The following is a 22,669-nucleotide window of genomic DNA, read 5'->3' on the forward strand; positions in this document are numbered from 1 at the left end:
TCAGATTGGTTCCAACTCATAGCAACTCAGTATAGGGTTTCCAAGAAACAACTGGTGGGTTACCAATCCAGTGCCTATCTCACAGTGACACACCAGGGCTCCATATAGAGATACAAAAAGTATACATAATTAAAAGGAAGCCTCCCAAATACCAAAACGAGACAAGATGTTAGCAGAAGATTGAAGTTTTAATTTTTTGTAATAGCAACAGGAAAATGCACAAAGCAGATGGAAATGACCCAATAGGAAAATGATGATACAACTGATAGAAGTGGGGAATTAGTAACTTAAGACTTCTGGAGATGGGAGGTGACTAGGACATAGACCCAGGTGAAATCAATTCTCCACCTGCTGTAACGGAACAGTGATGACCTAGGATAGTTGCATGGGTATGCAGATATGTATGACCAGTGGAGGAAAGATGAAAGGTTTTGATCACATGGAGTCACCTTTTTCTATAAAGTCAGAGTGACATCAAACTTACTTAATGTAGAAAAGTAAGTGACTATGTTGGCAGACTTCATAGGCATCAAGAAAGTAAAAACAGTCATTTCAGCTCAAAGAATAAGTTAACCAGAGAAGCAAAGTAGACTGTATCATGAAAAGCACCAGAGAATTCTAGGCTGCTTGAATAGCATGCAAAATGTTACATAATCTGGACCATTATATTTGATGGAGTTTTAATTAACTTTATTATATAGCTAGTTTTCTGTGTGTTATCTATCATCTTTTAGTGCTCTTTGGTGCTCCTTTCAAAGTCAATGCTTGCAGAATAACTTCTATTAAGAGAGTATTTTGATATCAAATTCATGTGTCAATAGAACTCATTATTTTAGGAAAAAAGCAATGAGGCCCAGTGATGGCAGCCAGCGGCTGCAACCATCTGCCCGGGCAGACAGTGAAGTGTTCTTTTCCCTAGCTGCAAGTCCGCTCCTTCTCTTCCTTCATGCTTAAGGCCAGTTACAGTATCAGAGAATTTGCTCTTTACCACTGAGATGGGAATTCAAATCTTGCATTTCACCTTTTTATTCTAATTTGAGGTTCAATCCCTGCTTCATTAAGACTGAAATGGTGACTGTCACTCAGTTCCTGGTAACCCTCAGCTGCTCTTGTCACCTGCTGTTGGTCACTGACTCACTTTGACCCCAAGCATTGCGCCATCATCCATTGCTGATTGTACCGTTGTAATCCGGCGGGTTTTCATTGGCTGAATTTCAGATGTAGCTCTCTAGTCCTTTGTTCACTGAAATCAGCTCAGCATCAGAGCATCCATGCCCGCCTCTCCTGACAGACAGGTGGTAGCTATACTTGAGGTATGTTGGCCAGAATTAAAGCCAGGTTTCCTACATAAAAGGCAAGAATGCAACCACTGGGCCACCAGCGTCCCCTAAGTCTCAGCTGAGACCTGAAAATTAGTTGTTGTTGTTTTTTATGAATAACACAGATATCCAACACAGGCACAATGTCTGTCTTCCTGAACATGCCTACTCACCCTGAGGCATGAGCTCAAGAACCACATGACATGAATCTAATCGTATGGCCCCAGGGACACCCTCCTCCTCTTCTGCAGTGTCTTCCTTTCCAGAGACAATAGATGTGGCAGGGGTGTGTTCCAAGTTGTCGCTCTAAGCTGGGCTTCTAAGAGTTCAAGCTGCTCCCCTTCCAAGGGGAGGCTGTGGAGAGAATGTGTTGGGGGTGGGGGAAGCAAAATCCTGTCATATGTGTTAACAGGTGACGCCTAAAAATTTCACTGGAAAAAGTTATGGAAGAAGGAACAGCTGCAGGCCTGTTTGGAGAAAGTCCATGGAGTAGTTTCCATCTGGCATCTGTTTCATCTGCAAAAGAATTCTTTTTTTTAAATAAGGTTGGAGCTGAAAGCCCACTTTATTTAGGAGATGCTAAGTCCCAGATGACGGAGGACTCTGCATGCTGCCAACATACCCTCTTCTTTCCCTCTTCACATACCTCCCACCAGCCCACCACAGTAGTAGCTGTCGTTAGGTGTCATCGACTTGGCTTTGACTAATTGCAACCCCATGCACAACAAAACAAAACACTGCCCAGTCCTGCGCTTTTCTCACAATTGTTATTACCTCTGCCACTGTGCCAATCCATCTCACTGAGGATCTTCCTCTTTTACCAAGGAGTTAACCAAGCATAATGTCTTCCAGGAACTGACCCTTCCTGATAGCACATCGGAAGTATGAGAAACAACGTCTCACCATCCTGACCCCCAAAGTGTATTCTGGCTGTACTTCCACCAACACAGAATTTGGGGGTTCTGTCAAGTCCATGGTACTTTCAATATTCTCCTCCAACAGCATCACTCAAATGCATCACTTCTTCTATGGTCGTCCTTATTTCCAACTTACACATACATATGAGGTTATTGACAATACCATGGCTTGGGTCAGGCCAGCCTTAGTCCTCAAACTGATATCTTTGCTCTTGAACACTTTAAAGAAGTGTTAAGCAGTAGATTTGCCTAATGCACTACGTCGTTTGAGCTCTTGACTGCTGTTTCTATGAGGGTTGATCTTAGTACAGCTCAGTGGAAAAGAAGAAAATCCAGAGATTAAAATAACTTTGCAAGATGAGAGCCCTCTCAGAACACGTGCCCTCTACCAGTGACCATGGGACGCGTCAGCCAGAGGTGAACTTGACTGGTGGGAAAGGAGATGAGCGCTGCATTCGTAATCGTCATTTTGAGATCCTGGGTGGTACAAATGCTTTGCATTCTTGACTATGAATCAGAAGGTTCTGGCTTCAGGTATTTCCCAAGGTACCTTGGAAGGAAAACCTAGAGAGCTACTTGTGTTATATTAGCCATTGAAAACCCTGTGGAGCTCTGTTCTACTCTTATGGTAAACACATGCTGTCACTATAAGTCAGAATCAACTCTATGACAACTGGTTACTAGTTATTCACCATGGAAGGCTTTGTCTATAATAGGCATCAAGCTTCTATTCTTTGAAATATATGTGTATTTTTTAATGACAGACACAGGACATGGAGAGAGAGAGCAGCTGAGGACTCTGGACTCATGGAAAGAGAGGGACTGAGTGCCGGTGGTCAGGAGGCAGGCCTGCAGAATGTGCCCTTGGGTTGTTTAAATGATTATATATTCCTGAGTGTTTTTGGAAAACACCCCCCAAAAACAACAACAATAACAACAAAACAACAACAGAGGGAATAGAAGCAAATACTATTGAATGATGATGCACAGAGGAGATGTAATCATTGCAATGAAATGATGAGTATAAAACTGATGTTCTCCCATGTTAACTATCACTCAAGTCACAATACAAACATAAAAAAAGACAGACACAACTTTCACACACTCTGATTCTGCATGACTAGGCAAAAAGACTTACCCCATTTGGGAAAAGTTAAGATCATATTCTGGGGTATTCAGGTAATATATTGCTCTTAAAGTGAAAGTGGTGGGGGTAGGGGTGGTTATGTGCCGTGGAGTCAATTCCGACTCATAGCGACCCTGTATTGAGTTTCTGAGGGTATAAATCTTTACAGGAGCAGAAAGCCTCATCTTTCTCCCACCGAACAACTGGTAGTTTCGAACTGCTGACCGTACAATTAGCAGCCAGACTCATAATCACTACGCTACCAGAGCTCCTTAATGTGAATGTGGTAGAGCCAGATAAAATGCAATTGGATCATCTCTGGAAAAATGAGTTGTACAAGGATAACCTAGTTTCAAAATTCAAAGTACAGAAAAAAAAAATAGAGACAAAATATAAAGTTGATAGAGTGGAAGTTGATCATCGTAAATTAAAGTAACCAACAAAACAGCAAGAATGTAGTTAAAGAATCTGGGCCTGCTTAGAACCCTTGGTGAGATGCTGGGGGTTAATGTGCTGGACTGCAAGGTCGGTTTGAAGCACAGTGTTGGTGGTTCAAGCTCACCAGCAGCTCCTCGGAAACCCTATACAGGGTTGCTATGAGTCAGAACAAATTCAACAGCACAACCCCTGACTGTCCTCTAAGTTTTAGAATAAATAGATGACACACAACAACAACAACAACCTTATTTACTTACAGAAAACAGAAGCATTAGAAATATTTTTCTCTTACAAAAGTCAACTGTTCTAATGGTTATTTTCAATCAACTTTATTTGTATCAGAAAGAGTACAATGATTAAAGTTCTTGCTGAATTGCTGGTTGGTCCCAAATTATCTTTATTATAGCTAAAATCATGGTGAGAGAAGGTGTAATAAGGCAGGTAACAGAGAGCAAAAGATTTATTGGTATTAGAACACTGTGTCTCTGAGTAGAGGAATAAGAATGAAAACAGGCCATAATTCAACTTTTATGCAGTACTAAGCGTCTACTAAAGGAGCGCTGGTAGCATAGTGGTTAGGAGTCAGGCTGTGAACCTTAAGGTCAGTAGTTCGAAACTATCAGCTGTTCCACAGGAGAAAGATGAGGCTTTCTGCTCTCGTAAAGATTTACAGCCTTGGAAACCCTGTACAGGGTCGCTATGGGTCAGAACTGACTCCACGGCACATAATCACCACCACCACCAAGGGTTTACTAAGGAGCCCTAGTAACAGTGGATTCTGAGCTGGGCTGCTAAACACAAGGTCAGTAGTTTGAATCTGCCCGTCATTCCATGGGAGAAAGACGAAGCATTCTGCTCCCATAAAGATTTACAGCCTTGGAAACTCTATACAGGACTGACTATACCGGATTGTTGTGAGTTGGAACCAACTCACACAGCCACCACCACCACCACCACCAAAGCTCTGCTTCTCCAGTCCTGACAAAATACCAATTGAAATGTTTCAACAAACTGATGCTGCGTCAGAAGCACTATGCCAAGAAACTTAAAAGACCTGGCCAATGGAAGAGATCCACATTTGGGTCAATTCTAAAGAAAGGTGACCCTACAGAATGTGGAAATTATTGTCAGAGAAGACTAATAGTACCACCTTGGCGTGATGAGCACTTTATTTTGTGGTGTTGAGCTATGCTTCTGAAGCTTTACAATGAACAGGAATCCCAGGGGGATGAGAGGGAGATGCTGAGGGTTAATGTACTGGACTGCAAGGTCGGAACCTGTGGGTGTTAAATTCTCATTTAGATTCCACAAGTCTGGGTTAGACCCAATATTCTTCATTTCTAGAGAGTTCCCGGATGATGCCAATGTTCCTGAAGCATACGTTGAGAGGCCAGGTTGTAGAAATTATTGCTTTAAGTTTGCTCTGTGCATTTTGGGGTAGATGCTAGAAAAGAGTTTATTATGTTACGTTTCAGAAGACCAATTCTGTATTATAGAAGAAGCAGACGTTACTGAACTTGAGAAAAGCCAACTGCAATAGAACAATGCCTGAAGAAACTCATTGGCTAGCACCTGTAACTAAGAATGTTGAAGTTGTTACCTGTGGAAACCCCGACCCCACTGCCCAGCCCATATACAGTGAAAGGGTTTACATTTCGCCAGGAGGTCCTTAGTGAACCCAGGTACACTTGGGGGGAACACAGAACACAAGAGCTGCAAGTTAAGGAGACAAATGTCTATACTTTACAATAACAATAATCATTAACAGTTGACAGTGACTGAGAATGTATCTGTCAATCACTTAAGTTCTTTGTATTTTTCACCTTCATTATTATTGCCATGTTAAATATAAGAGAACTTGAAGTGTAGAGAGGTTAAATCTGCACACGGACTTTCTAACTCTTAAAACCCCCCAAAGACTCAGGAACATTTGCTACTTTCATTTTCAACTCAGCCATGGGAAAATCCATTCCCACTCCCTTCTGGATAATTAAAGAGCAAAGTATTCCTTAAGAATTTCTGAAAGCCAATGTTTAATTCATACTCCCTCACCTTATATAACATCTTGAGGTTTTCTTATTTTGTTTCTTTGTTTTTCATTATTTACAGTTACACCTTTAAATGATATAAGCACACCTTCATTTGATTAGGGGAGCTCATCATTTTAGTAACACTGTGGGTTAATGTGCTGGATGGCGAGATCAGCTTGAACTGCAAGGTCTGTGCTTCAAGCTCCTCAGAAACCCTATACAGGGTCACTATGGGTCAGAACCAACTCGACAGCACTTAACAACAGCAACATGCTCTTAAGGTGAAATAAACAAAAGTGAAAACATAGTGAGTCTCCAGTTTTATAGATGAATTCCCTTTTATAAATTTGATTTCCTGCCACCCAATAAAGAAATAGAGCATCCTCAAGAGTTTTGAAGTCATCCAGATCCTTGTCTGAAAGTTAGCCACTCTCCTAAATTGTGTGCTCCATCCGGTCCTTTGCTTTCCTTTATAGATTGGAAAATATATTGGCTTGCTGAAAACATGTGTTTTGAATATTTCTGAACAGTCTCCATATCAATGCTTTATTCTCAGTTTCTACCTTTGTTTTTTTAACCCATGTTTTGTGTCTAAGAGTCCTGATGTACACTCATGTAACTGGAGTTCATTCATGTTTCAATAACCAATCACTGTAGAAATTTAATGGAGTTTATTTGCCAATTTTGCTATCAGCGGTGATCTGACTTGTTTCCAGGTTGCTTTTTGGTTGTTACGACTTTTTTTTTTTTTTAATTCGTGAAATTATCAACTTATTTTTCTCTCTGTTACCATGTCTTACCTAAATCAGTAATGACCTTCCCTGTCTGACCTTCCCTGTCTCACCTAATTCAGTAATGCTCATCTTTGGCTACCTTTTAGGATTACTTGGGAAGGTGTTAAAAACCTTGATGTACAGATTGCAATTCAGACTCATTGCATCAGAATCTCCAAAGGTGGAACTCGGGAATTATAGTTATATACCATTCTCTAGGCATTGACAATGGGTACACAAGGTTGAGTAACATGGCTTTAACTCTACCTTATTTGAAACAAAAAAATGCCTTCCTAGCTTTACAATCATTGAATGTATTTTCCTAGAAAGCTGGTTGTCTCAGTTCTCTAATGCTGCAATCACAGAAATACCACAAGTAGATGGCTTTAACAGAAATGGATTCTCTCGTAGTTTAGAGGCTAGAAGTCCAGATCCAGAGAGCTGGCTGCAGGAGAAGGGTTTCTCTGCCAGCTCAGAACAGTCCTTATCTCTCTCCCTCTCTCTCGCTCTTTTTCAAAATGTTTTTATTGTGGATTGAGTGAAAGTTTACAGGGCAGATCATCAGTTTTACGTTCAATAAATCATATGCCTTGTTTCATTAAAATGATTATAATCCCCTCCATGTGCCATCAGTTAACAGTATTTCTTTCTATTCACTTTAGCCCTTTTTTAAAAAACACACTCAGGCATATATAATAATTTAAACAACCAAAGGACACATTCTGCAAGTCTGCCTCCTGGCCACCAGCTCTCAGTCCCTCTCTTTCCATGAATCTACAGTCCTACTCCCCCTCTTCATGTCCCCCTCTCTGCCTCCATCTGTGGTGTTGCTGCTTCTCTGGATAAGGTCCCGCATTCCACTTGTGCTCTTCTCCCTTGATGGTCCTAGGGTCCTCTGTTTCTGGACTGTAAGATTAACTACTTCCCTGTTTTTGTTACAAAACTTCTACCTTTACAATTGTGACAGTCACAATTAATCATGATAACAATTACTCACTACTGAATCATAGGATCTCATCCACATCTCTTTTTACCAGACCCATATGAAAACTATTCAGTGGGGACTCTACCTTCCTCCACACACTCTTAAACTAAACTCCCTCTTGAAACTTTGTGAGCCAGTCACTTCATGCCTTCATCGCCCCCTTATTTTAGGTAGCCAATGTCTAAGTTGCCCGTCCCTATCTACTGTGTAAACAGAGGGGATAGCATTAATACTTGCAGTCCGTATCTCTTTCCCATCTGTAGGTCCAGCATTCCTTGGGAATCTCCAGGTATTTTGACATCAATCTTTCCCTGGATCTAAGCACTTCCAAGTCTAGGGATCGCAGGTCCAAAGCACGCACTTCCCTCCTGGCTTTTCATTATTTGTGGTGGTGGTGATGTGCTGTAGAGTCAGTTCCAACTCTTAACAACCCCATATAGGGTTTGAGAGGCTGTAAATCTCTATGGGAGCAGAAAGCCTCATCTTTCTCCAGCAGTACCGCTGATAGTTTCGAACTGCTGATCTTGAGATTAGCAGCCCAACTTGTAACTACTACGCTACCAGACCTCCTTGGTGGAAGTTGTTGTTGTTGAGTGCCATTGAGTCGGTTCTGACCCATAGCGACCCTGTACAGGGTTTCCGAGGCTGTAAATCTTTACGGGAGCAGAAAGCCTCATCTTTCTCCCACGGAGCAGCTGGTAGTTTTGAACTGCTGACTTTAAGGTTTGCAGCCCGATTTGTAACCACTATGCAGTAATACCCTCTTTCTCTGCTGATGTCTCTCCTTTTATATCATCAAAGCTCATGACTCAAGACACAACCTAATCTTACAGACTGCTTCAGGTCTCATTAACATCACAGATAATATTTATATCAGATCAGAGCTGATTACATCCCATCAAGGGGGTGATGGCATTCTGTTAGATTTCAACACGGAGGGGACAGGTACATCATAAATAACTGCTAAACCACTGAAAATCTTGGTGCAATCAGGTTGGCACAAAACCTCAAAATCAGAGGCAAAAATGTCCCACATCAAACCCAGAAATCCATCCCCATTCACCTGTTTTATCTTAAATTCAATGGTTTGCTTATCCATCTACCTGTTCCTGTCATCACCCAATGGACCTCTCAGTAACAATGTTTGGAAGAAACATCGTTAATTCTTGGCACCTTCTGGGTAAGTTTGCAAAGCAGAACTTTTATTTACCAAGGGGCTAGACCCCAATCTTTCACAATCTGAATCAGAGGGGAAAATAACATTTTGCGAGAAAGTCAATAGTCAGGAAGCTCAGAGTGACAGAGTCTTCAGAATCGCCAATAGATAGACCATCCTTTTCCTGAAAATGTGTTATTTGGGCTATTATCCATTTCTCAAAGTAGAACCCTCTGTGGAGGATAAGTCAATATGATGCATGGTGATTCAGTCTCCAAGTAAAACAGAGGATGAGTAAACTTAATGCCTTGAGAAGTAGCTTGTTACCCAATTATGCTAAATGTCCTAATATCCAGGAAAAGCATTATCCAGCATGATCTATAGATTAGAGCTAAAGTCTTCATTACCCCAGTGGGATAGCATTATTCATTCTTTATAGAGCTCAGTAATAACAATGCAGAGGTAATTTGGAGCAGTAAGCAACCAATGCTGTCTAACAGCAGCACAGCACAATCTATCTGCAATGTGCTTCTCCCCCTCCTTTGGAGTGAGCATTGCATTTACCTTCATTGTCACCCATGTCAAAGAATTTCCCTGAAGGAGATGAGTCCAGGACTCATTGGTATCAAATAATACTTTCATCTTTTCAGTCTATCCTAAACTCTTTCTTCTTGACTTCCAAGCAAATTAAAAAATAATAATAATAATTTCACACCTCCTTATTTATTTTAAGCATTAAAATTTGGGGAGAAGAAATTTACTGGAAAATAAACCCAACAGTGTATCTGTACAATTCTATGATAATGATGTGGAGTTTACAGTATATTTAGAACTTACCCAAAAGAACAAAACCCATTGGCGCTGGGTTGATTGTGAGAATCATAGAGCCCATACAGGACAAGATTTTCTGAATTATAATCTCTGTGTGAGCAGAGCAACATATCTCTCTCCTGAGGAAGGCTGGTGAGTTTGAACTGCTGACCTTTCTATTATCTGCCAAGTTCTTAACCACTGTGCTACCAGGGAGGCTATTTTTTTTACTACCAATGCTTGGGAGCCTATTAGGCAGCAGTTTTTATACAATTGATACTGTTTCGTGTTTGAATGGAATGACAATCTGACTTGCGTTCTTGACTAAGCATCTTTGCTTCCATCTTCATCTTTCTCTTCAGATACATTGGTTCATAGAGACTAAATAAAGAATGCTTATTAAAGTATATCATTTCTGCGGTCAGAATGACATGTTAAATTGTTTGCCTCTGTTTTTCTGCTGGGCTATTCTTAACACCACAAACTTAAATACATTTAGATTCAATGCACTTTTATGGGTCATACTTACTAAGCTCTGCCTGAATCGATGAATTTTGAACCATTTCGAAACATTCTAAAATGTTCCATCATTTCTAATTGTTTACTGGTAGAAAGGCAGGAAGAGAAATAGAATACATTTTGGAACAGGTAGGGTCTGGTGGGTTTGAACTGACTGACAACCTTGTGGTAAGTAGTCCAGTGTTTATCCTGCAGCACCACACCAGGGCTCCACTCGCTGTCCTGTTGTTGTTATATGCTTGGAGTCGGTTCCAACTCATGCAACCCTGTACAGGGTTTCCAAGGCTGTAAATCTTCACGGGAGCAGAACGCCTCATCTTTCTCCCGCAGAGCAGCTGGTAGTTTCGAACTGTTGACCATGAGATTAGCAGCCCAATTTGTAACCACTACACTACCAGAGCTCCTTGCTCACCGTCCTACAAACCTTAATTAGACCTATTTCCTCATGGTTTTTCAGAGTTACAATGGATTTATATATGACGGCACTGTAAGTGTATAGCGTCTGTAGAATTGCTCTGATTTAATAAACAGGCTCCAATAAAAACAGAATCCAGAAGACTCTTTTATGTTGTTATTCTTAGACATGTAAGACACCTTAAGGAAACCTGAACTGATTTCATATTAGCAAAATAAAATAGAACATAGAAATGAATTCCAACAAAACATCGATCGTAGCATAGGTATCACTGGGGATTTCTCTGGACACACTGACTATTGTGACTATGACCTGAAATAACACTGCTCTCGGCTGCCTTCTCATTCTCCCTCTCCTTTCTCTTGTCTGTGAATGTTTACAAAACCAAACTCACTGCCATGGAGTCCTAGCAACCTGACAGGACAGAGTCGAATTACCCCAAGACTGTAAATCTTTACAGAATAAGAGCACCAGTGGCACAGTGGTTAAATGCTCAACTGCTAAATGAAAGGTCACTGGTTCAAATCCACCTGAGAGTGGTGGTCTGCTCCCATATAGGTGACGGTCTTAGAGACCCTATATAGCAGTTCTACTCCATCTGCTAGGATTGCTATGAGGCATAACTGGCTTGATTGACAGCCGTGGTTTCAATATTTTTTCTTCTCTATGGAAGTACACCCTTCATCTTTCTCCTGGGGAGCAGCTGAGAGGTTTGAACCACCAGCCTTTGGGATAGCAGCTGAGCACTTAACAACTGCACCACCAGTGATTCTTCTAAATAATATGTTATTGCAGTTGGTTTTAAGTGTCGTCAAGTTGGTTCCAATTCACAGTGACCTTGTATAGGGTTTCCGAGGAGTGGCTGGTAAGTTTGAACCACTGACCTTGGGGTTCAAATTGACCTTGTGACTGAGTGCTTATCCTACAGCATCACACCAGGACTCTAAATAATATGCTTAGTGGTTAACAGCTAGCTAGCACAAAAGGCAGGATTGGAACCCAGGCATTTGGATTTTGTCTGGAAAGCATGCTTCTAATCTTTATATTCTCTTGCATATAAATCAATTAGTCTGACTCAAAAAATGAAAGTGTTCCTACTAATTAACTCAAAATAGGATCTGGAATCAAACTCCTGATGAATTAGTTATATGTCTATGATTTATACCGTGCGTGTTTGTAGAGTCCGGCCATCCCCAAATATATGCACTATTTCCTAACTCTACAATGTGAAATATGCATCAAAATTGCTAAAAGGGTCATCGGCTTGATCTGTTGTAACTAAGAATGATTTTAAGTCTGTATTTACTACTGGCATGCTGATAGATGTTAACATAGAGTTCAGAATCCAAATTGTTACTAAGAAGTGAAAGCATCTCTCTCCTCACCATCTTTATCCTTCTTCCCCTAGAAAATGGTCCTTCACCGTGCAGCACAGAGGTAATATTTAACCTTTTTGAATTTTGAGAATTTCTTAATTAGCAACTTCCAAGTAAATCCGTTTTTTACTCTAATTTTGCTATTAACGTTGAGGAGAGATCAAATTATGTCAGATGGGTTACTTATTAAGTTCAGTCCTCTTCGTATCTGGGAGAGAAACAGATGTTGATCTTTACCAAGGAGTTCTAAATAAACGTTTAAAAAACTGATACATTTAAGGAATTTACTGTAGTCTACAATATTGTTTGTCATGTATGTGATAAACCAGAATGCTGTATAAGGAGTCCTCGTGTGGCACTCAACCACAAGGTCGGTTTGACCACAAGGTTGGTGATTCAAACTCACCAGTCGCTCCTTGCAAGCCCCATATAGGGTTGCTATGAGTTGGAACTGACTAGCTAGCCCTTAACAACAACAACAATGTATGTGTTATTGTTGTTAAGTGCCATCAAGTTGGTTCTGACCTATAGTGACCCTGTATAGGGTTTCCAAGGAGCAACTGGTGAGCTTGAACCACAGATAATAATAAATGTTTGTTGTTGTTAAGTGCCATCGAGTCGGTTCCGACCCATAGCAACCCTGGATAGGTATATATTTGTAGTGAGTAGCTAAAAGCTGTTAGGAGAGTCCTAACCTCTTTGGGTCAGTGGAAATATTTGTACAATTTGGAGAAAATCAATTCTATTGCTGAATCCAAGAATTAAGAGTATCACTATTAATTCACTATTCAATAGTGAATAAAAATGCATTCCATATCGATTTCTTGAAGCATCTGCCTTGGAGTCATACAACCACATATTACCAAGGGCATATTAGTCTTTGAAATCCATATAACTGCAGTAGAAAGTCCGGTAGCATAGTGGTTACGAATCAGGCTGCTAACCTCAGGGTCAGCAGTTCGAAACTACCAGCTGTTCTGTGGGAGAAAGATGAGGTTTTCTGCTCCCATAAAGATTGACAGCCTCGGAAACCCTGTGCCTGCGGTCACTATGAGTCGGAATCCACTCCACACACAGCACATAACAACAACAACAAAGAAGATGAATGTCAGGTGATTTCTTTAAGGAGACCTGCTGGAATGATTGTTAACGTGTTTGGTGATTGGAACTTATCAGCTGCTCCTTGGGAGACAGATGTGGTAGTTTGATTATATAAAGATGACAACCTTAGGAAGCCTGTAGGGTAGTTCTGTTGTGTCTTGCAGGGTTGCTATGAGTAGGAATAGACCCCAGGGCAGTGGGTTTGGATTTAGGTTATATATTATACCTGGTGCAATGCTGTGGGCTAATGTGCTGGACTGCAAGGGTGGCTTGAACCGCAAGGTCAGCAGTTCAAGCTTAGCATCCACTCATTGGAAACCCTATACAGGGTCACTATGAGTCAGAACCAACTGGATGGCACTTCACAGCAACAGCAGCCACAACATTTATGTGCAGCTATAATATTGTGGTGAGCTTGAACCGCTGATCTTGTGGTTCAAACCGACCTCATAACATAGCACATTAACCTGCAGTGTGCCACACCAGGACTCTGCAGATCAGTATCATTCACTTTAATTAACAGAGAGAGAAACTAGCTTAGAAATATTTTTTCGGTCCGTGCCAAGACCATGGTAATTCAATGTCCCCTGAAATGTAATATGCCAAAATGATTCCGCATCATTTCAGAGAGAGAATTTATAGAGAGTGATCTGATCGGGTTCACTCAATTACAATTAGAATGGATGTCCTCAGCTGTTTTTGTTTGTTATGCACAAGGAAGCAGGTGTGCTACTCTAGGACAATTCATCTCATTATGCTTGCAACATGTAACCAAAATCAGTGTCTGCTTTTAGCTGGCGTTTCATTTATTCCACAATGCTTTGGAGGGATATTAAAATAGACCTATCATGTAACGCAACAATGCCGGTCTCTTTCTGCATGGCCTTGCATTGTCTAAGCACATTGATGTGTTCCGAATATATTCCCTGGGCGATGTTTCCTCTTGAGTTTAATTAGATTCCATTCTGTGTATTTACAAACAGGAAACAATCAGCCTATGACCTCACAGCCTTCACTTAGAGGCCTCCTCAATTAGCATGAGGTGACAGTGTTACTCGGGAAGGGACGCTGGGGTCACTACCATTTCTCTGTGTGACAAGATTAGTGATCTAGTTTCCCTGTTTTAGAAATGACATGTTACAGTTTCCCTATTTATTAAATTGATGGAGAGATTTTCTAATAATGTTAATGACACAATTACAGTGACCCTGGAAGACAGGCAGGTAGGTAGCTGAGGAGCCCTCAGTGGTGATACAGTGTAAGTGCTGTATCAACCTGATAGGTTGGTGGTTCAAACCCACCCAGCTGCTCAGCAGGTGGCGGATCAAACGATCTGTTTCTGAGAACATGGCAGCCAATGAAACCCTGTGGGCTGAATCTACTCTTCACACAGGTCACAATGAGAAAGAATCAACTCGACAGTAGGTGGGAATCATACTTTAAAGACTAAATATCTGGAATAAATTTGAGATGGTAAATGGTAAATAATGACAGAAAAGATCCTATTAAGACAAGATCACAATAGACAAGGGTGAAATGTATGCACATTTTCAAAGTTTGAACAACTCAGTGGCTATTTATAACATGATACCATTTTCATAGATGTTCTTTCTTATTTTTATTTTAAATATGTGTGTGAATATCTCCATGAAAAACAGATCAGGGTTCCAAGATGATTCAAGAAACGAAAACGTGTTTCCCATTGTTTAAAGGTGACCAATTCTGTTCAACAGAACCTACTTCAATGCTCCACCACCTAAAATGTTCTTATAATGGTTGTTGTTAAGTGCCATTGAGTCGGTTTCGACTCATAGTGACCCTGTATAGGGTTTCCAAAGAGTGACTGGTGGGTGGGCTTGAACCGTGACCTTTCAGTTCAAACTGACCTTGTGGTCCAGTGCTTATCCCACCGCACCACATCAGGACTCCATTCTTTTCATAAGTCTGTTTTAACATAAAGAGAGTTTACCTTCAATTCCTTTTATTTAATAATATATCGATTACTATTATATGTTACATAGTTATGGGTGTTGTTAAGTACTGTTGGGGTGGTGGTGATTATGTGCCGTGGAGTCGGTTCCGACTCACAGCAACCCTGTACAGGGTTTCCAAGTCTGTAAATTTTTACCGGAGCAGAAAGCCTCATCTTTCTCCCACGGAACAGCTGGTAGCTTTGAACTTCTAACCCACTACCAGAGCTCCTAAGTATTGTTGAGGCAATTCCAAGTCATAGCAACCCTACAGAGGGTTCATAAGGAGCAGCTGGTGGGTTTGAACCAACGTCCTTGAGGTTAGCAGTCAAGTATTTCTCCTACAGCACCACACCAGGGCTTTCTCTGTGTATATATATAAACACCACTCAGCTGTCAGTTTGGCATATTGTGGTAACTTGATACATTGTTGTTAAAATGTTGTTAAATGCCAAGAAGTCTATTCTGACTCATAGCGTCCCTGTATAGGGTTCCCAAGGAACAGGTGGTGAGTTTGAATAACCTTGTAGTTCAAACCAACCTTGTGGCCCAGTGTTTATATAACAGCACCATGCCGTGGAGTCGGTTCAGACTCATAACAACCCTGTATAGGGTTTCCAAGGCTGTAAATCTTTACAGGAGCAGAAAGCCTCGTCTTTCTCCCACGGAACAGCTGGTAGTTTCGAACTGCTGACCTTAAGATTTGCAGCCCGATTTGTAACCACTATGCTACCAGAGCTCATTAACCACCACCACCACACCAGGATAGATGTTGCTGTTGTTAAACCTAGTGAGTTACAACTCATAGAAGACCTGTATAGGGTTCCCTAGGAGTAGCTGGTAGGTTTGAACTGCCGACCTCGTGGTTCGCAGTCCAGAGCTGATCCTACAGAGTCACACCAGGAGTCTTATGACCTTTATGAACATACTTACTACTATTATTGATAATATTGTGGAGAATATGTTGAATTTTCTTTAGTTTTGACAAGAATATATGCTATGTAGACATAGGAAAGAATCCCTAGTTGAAGAAAATGTTTAACAAGATGGATTACTACCCTTAAATTGGGGGGTATGACTCCTACATACCCCCAAGGAACATCTTGAGAGAAACGCCTGGTGATCTATTTACCAAAAACCCCAGCCATGGAAAACCCTATAGAGCTCCGTTCTCCTCTAACCTACACGGGGTCGCCATGAGTGTGACTTATCTAGAAGGTACCTGGATAGAACTGGGAAGACATGGTGGAGCAGCATTACTGTAATTATCCATCAAAATAGCTGCTTAGCTCTTAGTAATCCCTGTGATTTGATGCTCACAATTTTACCTCAGGACAGGGTCGTCTCCTGTCTGGTCCATCCCAAGTGGAACAAATAGTAAAACGTTTTGTCCAACCTTTAAGTATTTACTTCCCCATGGTGACTTTGCCTATTCCTATCGTTAGAATAACTTGAATACAAATCTGGATTGAATTTGCTTATTGCTAACACTGCTGAAAATTAGCAAACATAAACACTCTTTAAATGTCAGGCTGGTTTTTTCCAGTTGCATTGACTGAGATTCCATGATCCTTGAAAAGGTAAGGTCATGCATTTCTTGTTAGTGAATCGATGTGATAGGCAAACACATTCATTATGCTCTCTTTCCGCTGCTTCAGGTACAAATGACACATGAAAGGCAACATGGCATGCAATAGCACTTTACCTTCTTTAGACTGCAAGAAAACTTTTATCATAGCATGTTGTTGTTGTTAAGTGCTGTGGAGTCGGTTCCAACTCATAGCAACCCTGTATAGGGTTTCCAAGGTTGTAAATCTTTACCGAAGTAGAAAGCCTCATCTTTCTCCTGCAGAACAGCTGGTAGTTTCGAACTGCTGACCTTGTGGTTCACAACCCGATTCGTAACCACTATATTACCAGAGCTTCTTATCATAGCATAGACCTTTATATATCACGAGTGACTGGTATATAGTGAATAGATTATATTTTTGCTGATATTTTTATTAACTTAAGTAATTGATTTTATTTTCATTGCGATTTGAGTGAAAGTTTACAAATCAAATGAGTTTTCCATTCAACAATCCATACACATTTTGTTTGGTAACTGATTATTGTTGTTGTTATGTGCCGTGGAGTTGGTTCCAACTCATAGCAACCCTGTGCAGGATTTCCAAGGCTGTAAATCTTTACGGGAGCAGAAAGCCTCATCTTTCTCCCATGGAACCGCTGGTAGTTTCGAACTGCTGACCTTGAGGTTCGCAGCCCGATTCATAACTACTATGCTACCAGAGCTCCTAATAGCGCTCTTACCATGTCCTTTCTGTGTTTGTTTACCATTTTCATTCATCCTTCTTTCTTGTTCCTTCTTGCCTACTGAGCTTTATCTCCCGGCAAATGCTGTCCATTTGATCTTGTATACCTGATTGTTCTAAGGAATGTGTACCTTCCTGATTTTGTTGTTCATATTATAGGCTTGCTCTTGTTTGGCTGAAAGTTGAGCCCTGTGGGTGAAATCAGTTCTAGGCTTGAAGGGTGTGTAAGGACCCTAGTCTTGGGTGTTCCAACAGTCTCTATCAGACCAGTAAGCCTGGTCTCTTACCACTTTGTGTTTCGTTCTACATTTTCCTTCCACTCTATCCAGAATCTTCTGTTGTGACCACAATTTCAGATTGGTCAGCAGTGGAAGCTAGGCACCATCTAGCTCTTCTTGTGTCAGGGAGCAGGGATTCTGTGGAGAGAAATTTACCACCTCCTAGCATTTCCTGGTGTGGTGCTGCAGATTAATGCGCTAGACTGCAAAGTTGGTTTAAACCACAGGGTTGGTGGTTCAAGCTCACCAGCCTCTACTAGGAAATACTCTGCAGGATCACATTGCTGTGGGTTAGAACCTACTCTACTCAAAGGTACTTAATAACAGGATAAACTCTATTCGTGTAACTATTAATAATATCAGCGTTTTAAACATGTACAAATGCTTGCTGTTGTTCTTAAGTGTCCTCAAGTCTGTTTCGATTCATAACGACCCTGCATAGGGTTTCTGAGGAGAGGCTGATCCTGTGGTTCAAACCTACTTTGCAGTTCAGTGCATTAGCCCACAGTGCCACACCAGAACGCCATAGTATATGCTAGAAACTGCTAAACAATTCACAACTCACTAACCTATAAAATCTATAAAGCAATTGCTGTACTTTAGGTGAGATATGAGGAAACTAAAGCTTAAAGAGAATAAATACGTTTTTCAGAAATGGCAGAGCCAAACCTAAACTAGGCAACCTCAGTATCAGTGTCTTTTTCTTATTTACGATGCTAGAGTAGCAACAATCACATGCTATGTTGTTGTTGTTAGGTGCCATCGAGTTGCTACCAACCCACAGCGACCTTATGCACAGCAGAACAAAACACTGCCCGATCCTGGGCCAACCTCACTACTGTTGCCACGCTTGAGTCCATCAATGCTGCCGCTTAGCCAATCCATCTCTTTGGGGGTCTCCCTCTTTTTCTCTGACCCTCCACCTTACCAAACATGATATCCTTCTCCAGTGACTTGTCCCTCCTGACAATATGTCCAAAGTATAAGAGAGGAAGTTTGGCCATCCTGGTCTCCAAGGAGCACTCTGGATGCACTTCTTTTGGCAGCCCATGGCACTTTCAATATTCTCCTCCAACACCATAACTCAAAAGTATCAATTCTTCTATGGTCTTCCTTATTCACTGTCCAGCTTTTGCATCCATATGAGGTTAGTGAAAATACAATAGCTTGAATCAGGAGCACTTTAGTCCTCAAGCTGACATCTTTGCTCTTCAACACTTTAAAAAGGTCTTGTGCAGCAGATTTGCCTAATGCACTATGTCATTTGATTTCTTGACTGCTGCTTCCCTGAGTGTTGATAGTTGATCCAAGAAGAATGAAGTCCTTGGCAACTTCAATCTTTTCTCAGTTGATAAGAATGTTGTTTATTGGTCCAGTGGTGAGGATTTTTGTTTTCTTGACATTGAGAAATAATCCGTACCGAAGGCTGTGCTCTTTGATCACATGCTACAGTGCCTCTTGTTGTAGTTGTTGTTTTAAGAGCTGACTCATAACAGTCCTACATAGAGTTTCCGAGTAGTAGCTAGTGGGTTTAAACTGCTGACCTTGTGGTTTGCAGTCCAATGTTGACCCTATAGCACCACACCAAATATTTCTTAGTTATTCTCAAATCCAATTGTTTCTATGAGCATTTGAACATGGCTTACCAGGCTATGAGGTCTACAAGCTTATCCTTCAAGAAAACAACAAGGGAAAGTTCAGGCAAATATGAAAAATAAGAAGTTATCAGGTGCCTTTAAAGGGATTGAGGGTCATTTGATGTTGGATGGAATTTGGCCGCACAGAAAACTGAAAATCAAAAGGGGACAAACAGGCGCTTGGGAAGTTAAGCAAATACTTAAGATAATTGTTGTTAAGTGCTGCTGGTTTGATTTGGACTCAATAGAGACCCGAGATGGAGTTTCCAAGGAGCAACTGGTGAGCTTGAACCACCGACATTGCAGTTCAAACCGACCTCACAATCCAGCGCATTAACCAGCAGTGCCACACCAGGACTGAATACTTGTGTATAAATAAAACAGTCACCCTAATGATGCTGTAGGCTAAGCACTGCACTGCTAATAATTCCAAGGCTGACTGTTCAAACCCACCCAGTCACTCTGGGAGAAAGAAGAGGCTGTGAGCTCCAGTAAAGACATACAGATTCAGAAACCCTATCTATGGTCGTTATGAGTCCAAAGCATCTGAATTGCAGTGGGTTTGGTTTTCTTTTGATTTATATAGGTAAACGAAATACTCAATGCTGACGGAAGCTCAGAAAGTAGTTTTCAATGAAAGCTATTGATAGTTTTGGAGTCAATGAACTGCAATGAGCGGTGAGGAACAATGAGATGCTGGTCCCTGCAGTTAGTAGGGAAAGAAAGGAGGGTAATGCACACAGTGATTACATTCATAGAAATGATCTTTTCTCAGTATTTTCCTAAGTCAGAGAAACATAGGAATACTGAAACTCATCATCTAATTATCAGAACTGGGAGGCAATTTATAGTTCCCAGTACAATTAGCCAAACTGTCTGTAACTGAACAACCAAGCCCACTACCACTGACTCCAGTGTGACTCACAGAGACCCTCTAGGACAGAGCCCAACTGCCCCAGACAGTTTCCAAAACTGTCATCTTTACAGGAGCCTCTTCATCCTTCTCTCATGGGTTGGCTGGTGGTTTTTAACCTTTTGCTTATAGCCGAGCACTTAACGACTGTGGTACCAAGGCTCCTTTTAACTGTGTACATGTGATACAGTGATCATTTGAGCTCTAGTTCTTCAGTCCTCAAAGTCAAGACACTGGCCATGTTTGGAGTGTTCATTTATTTCATATTTCAATTTCTGGAATCATTTTGAATTAATAATCTATGAAACAAACCAACAATAAAAGAAAGAAAGAAAGAGAGAGAAAGAAAGGCATTTAAAAGGCTTGGTAGAAATTTCACTCTGTTGTAAGTAAGTTAAAACACAACTTTGATCAACTGACGTATTTTCTTGAAAGTATAAGATGTCACGAAATGATGCATGTTGTTGTTGTTGTATGCTGTGGAGTTGGTTCCGACCCATAGCGACCCTGCACAGGGTTTTCGAGGCTGTAAATCTTTACGGGAACAGAAAGCCTCATCTTTCTCCTACAGAACAGCTGGTAGTTTTGAACTGCTGACCTTGTTGTTCGCAGCCTGATTCGTACCCACTATGCTACCAGAGCTATTGATATGATTTTGGTTTTAAATGATCTTTTAGAATTGGGAGCACTTTAGAAGTAGAGACATTTTACTGGAAAGGCTGCAGAAGTTTTTGTCTCTGTTTTCATTTTGGGGTGGTTTTACTGGTCTTCTCAACCTAGTTTGTGAGGTTTAGTATGCAAATCCCTTGGCATTTATTCTCCTGGAAAGTTCATGGATTGTTGGTGGTGGTAACTGTGTGTTGTGGAGTCACCTGCAACTCACAAAGACCCTGTACAGGGTTTCCAAGGCTGTAAATCTTTACGGGAGCAGAAAGCCTCATCTTTCTCCTGCAGATTGGCTGGTAGTTTTGAACTGCTGACCGTGAGATTAGCAGCCTGACACGTAAACACTATGCTACCAGAGCTCATTATCAACATCTGAAGAGGAGAAATTGTTAAAGGAAATGGTAAGCTCATATACTCAGAGAAATCTTACAAGAATTGGCTTTGTATGAGAAAACAATGTCAAAGTCAGTAACCAAGGCAAGTTATAGGCACTGTTTTAGTAGGAATCATATGAAACCCTGGAAAAGGCAATGCAATAACATGATATGAGAAAGGATTTATAGACATTTGATGTTAAGATAACGTTTGATTTTATTTATACTCCTCATGTTCAGCAACCTAAGTCTTACTGGCTCCTGTGGCCCTTCCTTTGGTTCAGAAAAATAGTCATCACTGTAATAATTTTAAATGTAAATTCTCTATTTAACCTCAAGGGTAACATGATGATTAATAAGAATTTTAAAAAATAAAATCTTTTCCCAGGTTTATTTCAAGTGTATTGAAGCAGTCAGTGAAAGGAAACAGAACTGAAAGAGAAAGCTGTTTGTATGTTTGTTGAGTCTTTCCATTTGCAAATTTCCTTATAGCTCTGAATGGAAGATGTAAACCATTTGCAATAGGATATGCTTTACAGAACAAGATTCTCTTTTTCATTCTTTAGCTCAGAAAATAAGGAAGTCCGGATCATAATCTTACATCTTTGGCTTAGTTATTATTAGTTCCAAATTGAGCAAAGCCTTACAAATATAAACTGAAAAGACAATTTTTTGGAAGTGACATTAAGAAACCGGTTCTAAAATGCAGCAGAAAGATCTAGAAAACATTTATCTATAGGCAAATTATAATGATTAGTCAGTGAGTGGGCTCAATTGATGCTCAAGAGTCCAGACTGGAATTTGAATTGTAGTGTGTTGACTTGCTAGCTGTGTATCCTTTTAAGCAAATTAACTTGTCTATGCTATAGGACTGGAGTCCTAGAATGGCGCTGCGGGTTAATGCACTGGACTGCAAGGTTAGTTTGAACTGCAAGGTCAGAGGTTCAAGCTTACCAGCTGCTCCTTGGAAACCCCATTCAGGGTCACTATCAGTCAGAGCCTACTCAACAGCACTTAACAACAACAACCTGCGATAATGCGAATCCTGGTGTGGTGATGTAGGATCACCAGATCAGCACTGAATTGTGAACAAGGTTGGTGGTTTAAATCCACCATACGCTCCTTGGAAACCCTCTACAGGGTTGCTATGAAACTTGGCTCTGTGGTGTTTAGCAATAACAATGCTGTAGATAGCCCTGGTGGTTCAGTAGTTAAGCACTTGGCTGCTAACCAAGAGTTCAGTTATTCAAACCTCCCAGTAGGTCTTCAGGAGAAAGAGCTGATAGCATCCTTTCACAAAGATTGTTGTTGTTGTTGTTGCTAAATGTCGATGAACTAGTTTGGACTCTTTGCAACTCTGTGTAGGGTTTCTGAGGAACAGCTGGTAGGTTTGAACTGCCAACTTTGCGGTTAGCAGTCCAGTAGTTATCCAACAGTGGCACATCAGGACTCTTCCCTAAAAATGACAGCCTTGGACACACTATGAGACAGTCCTACTCTGTCTACTGCGTTCTACTATGAGACTTGATGGCAATGGCTTTAGTTTCTTTACGT

The 22,669-nt window shown here is 40.9% G+C and overlaps 1 pseudogene; it reads left to right on the forward strand.

Moving 5' to 3' along the window:
* Positions 1 to 2,593: 2,593 nt before the first annotated feature.
* The window catches only part of LOC102816666, a 157,727-nt pseudogene continuing 137,651 nt past the window's right edge, over positions 2,594 to 22,669 (forward strand).

The sequence above is a fragment of the Chrysochloris asiatica genome, unplaced genomic scaffold, assembly GCF_000296735.1.
Source record: "Chrysochloris asiatica unplaced genomic scaffold, ChrAsi1.0 scaffold00192, whole genome shotgun sequence".
NCBI classification, from domain to species: domain Eukaryota; kingdom Metazoa; phylum Chordata; class Mammalia; order Afrosoricida; family Chrysochloridae; genus Chrysochloris; species Chrysochloris asiatica.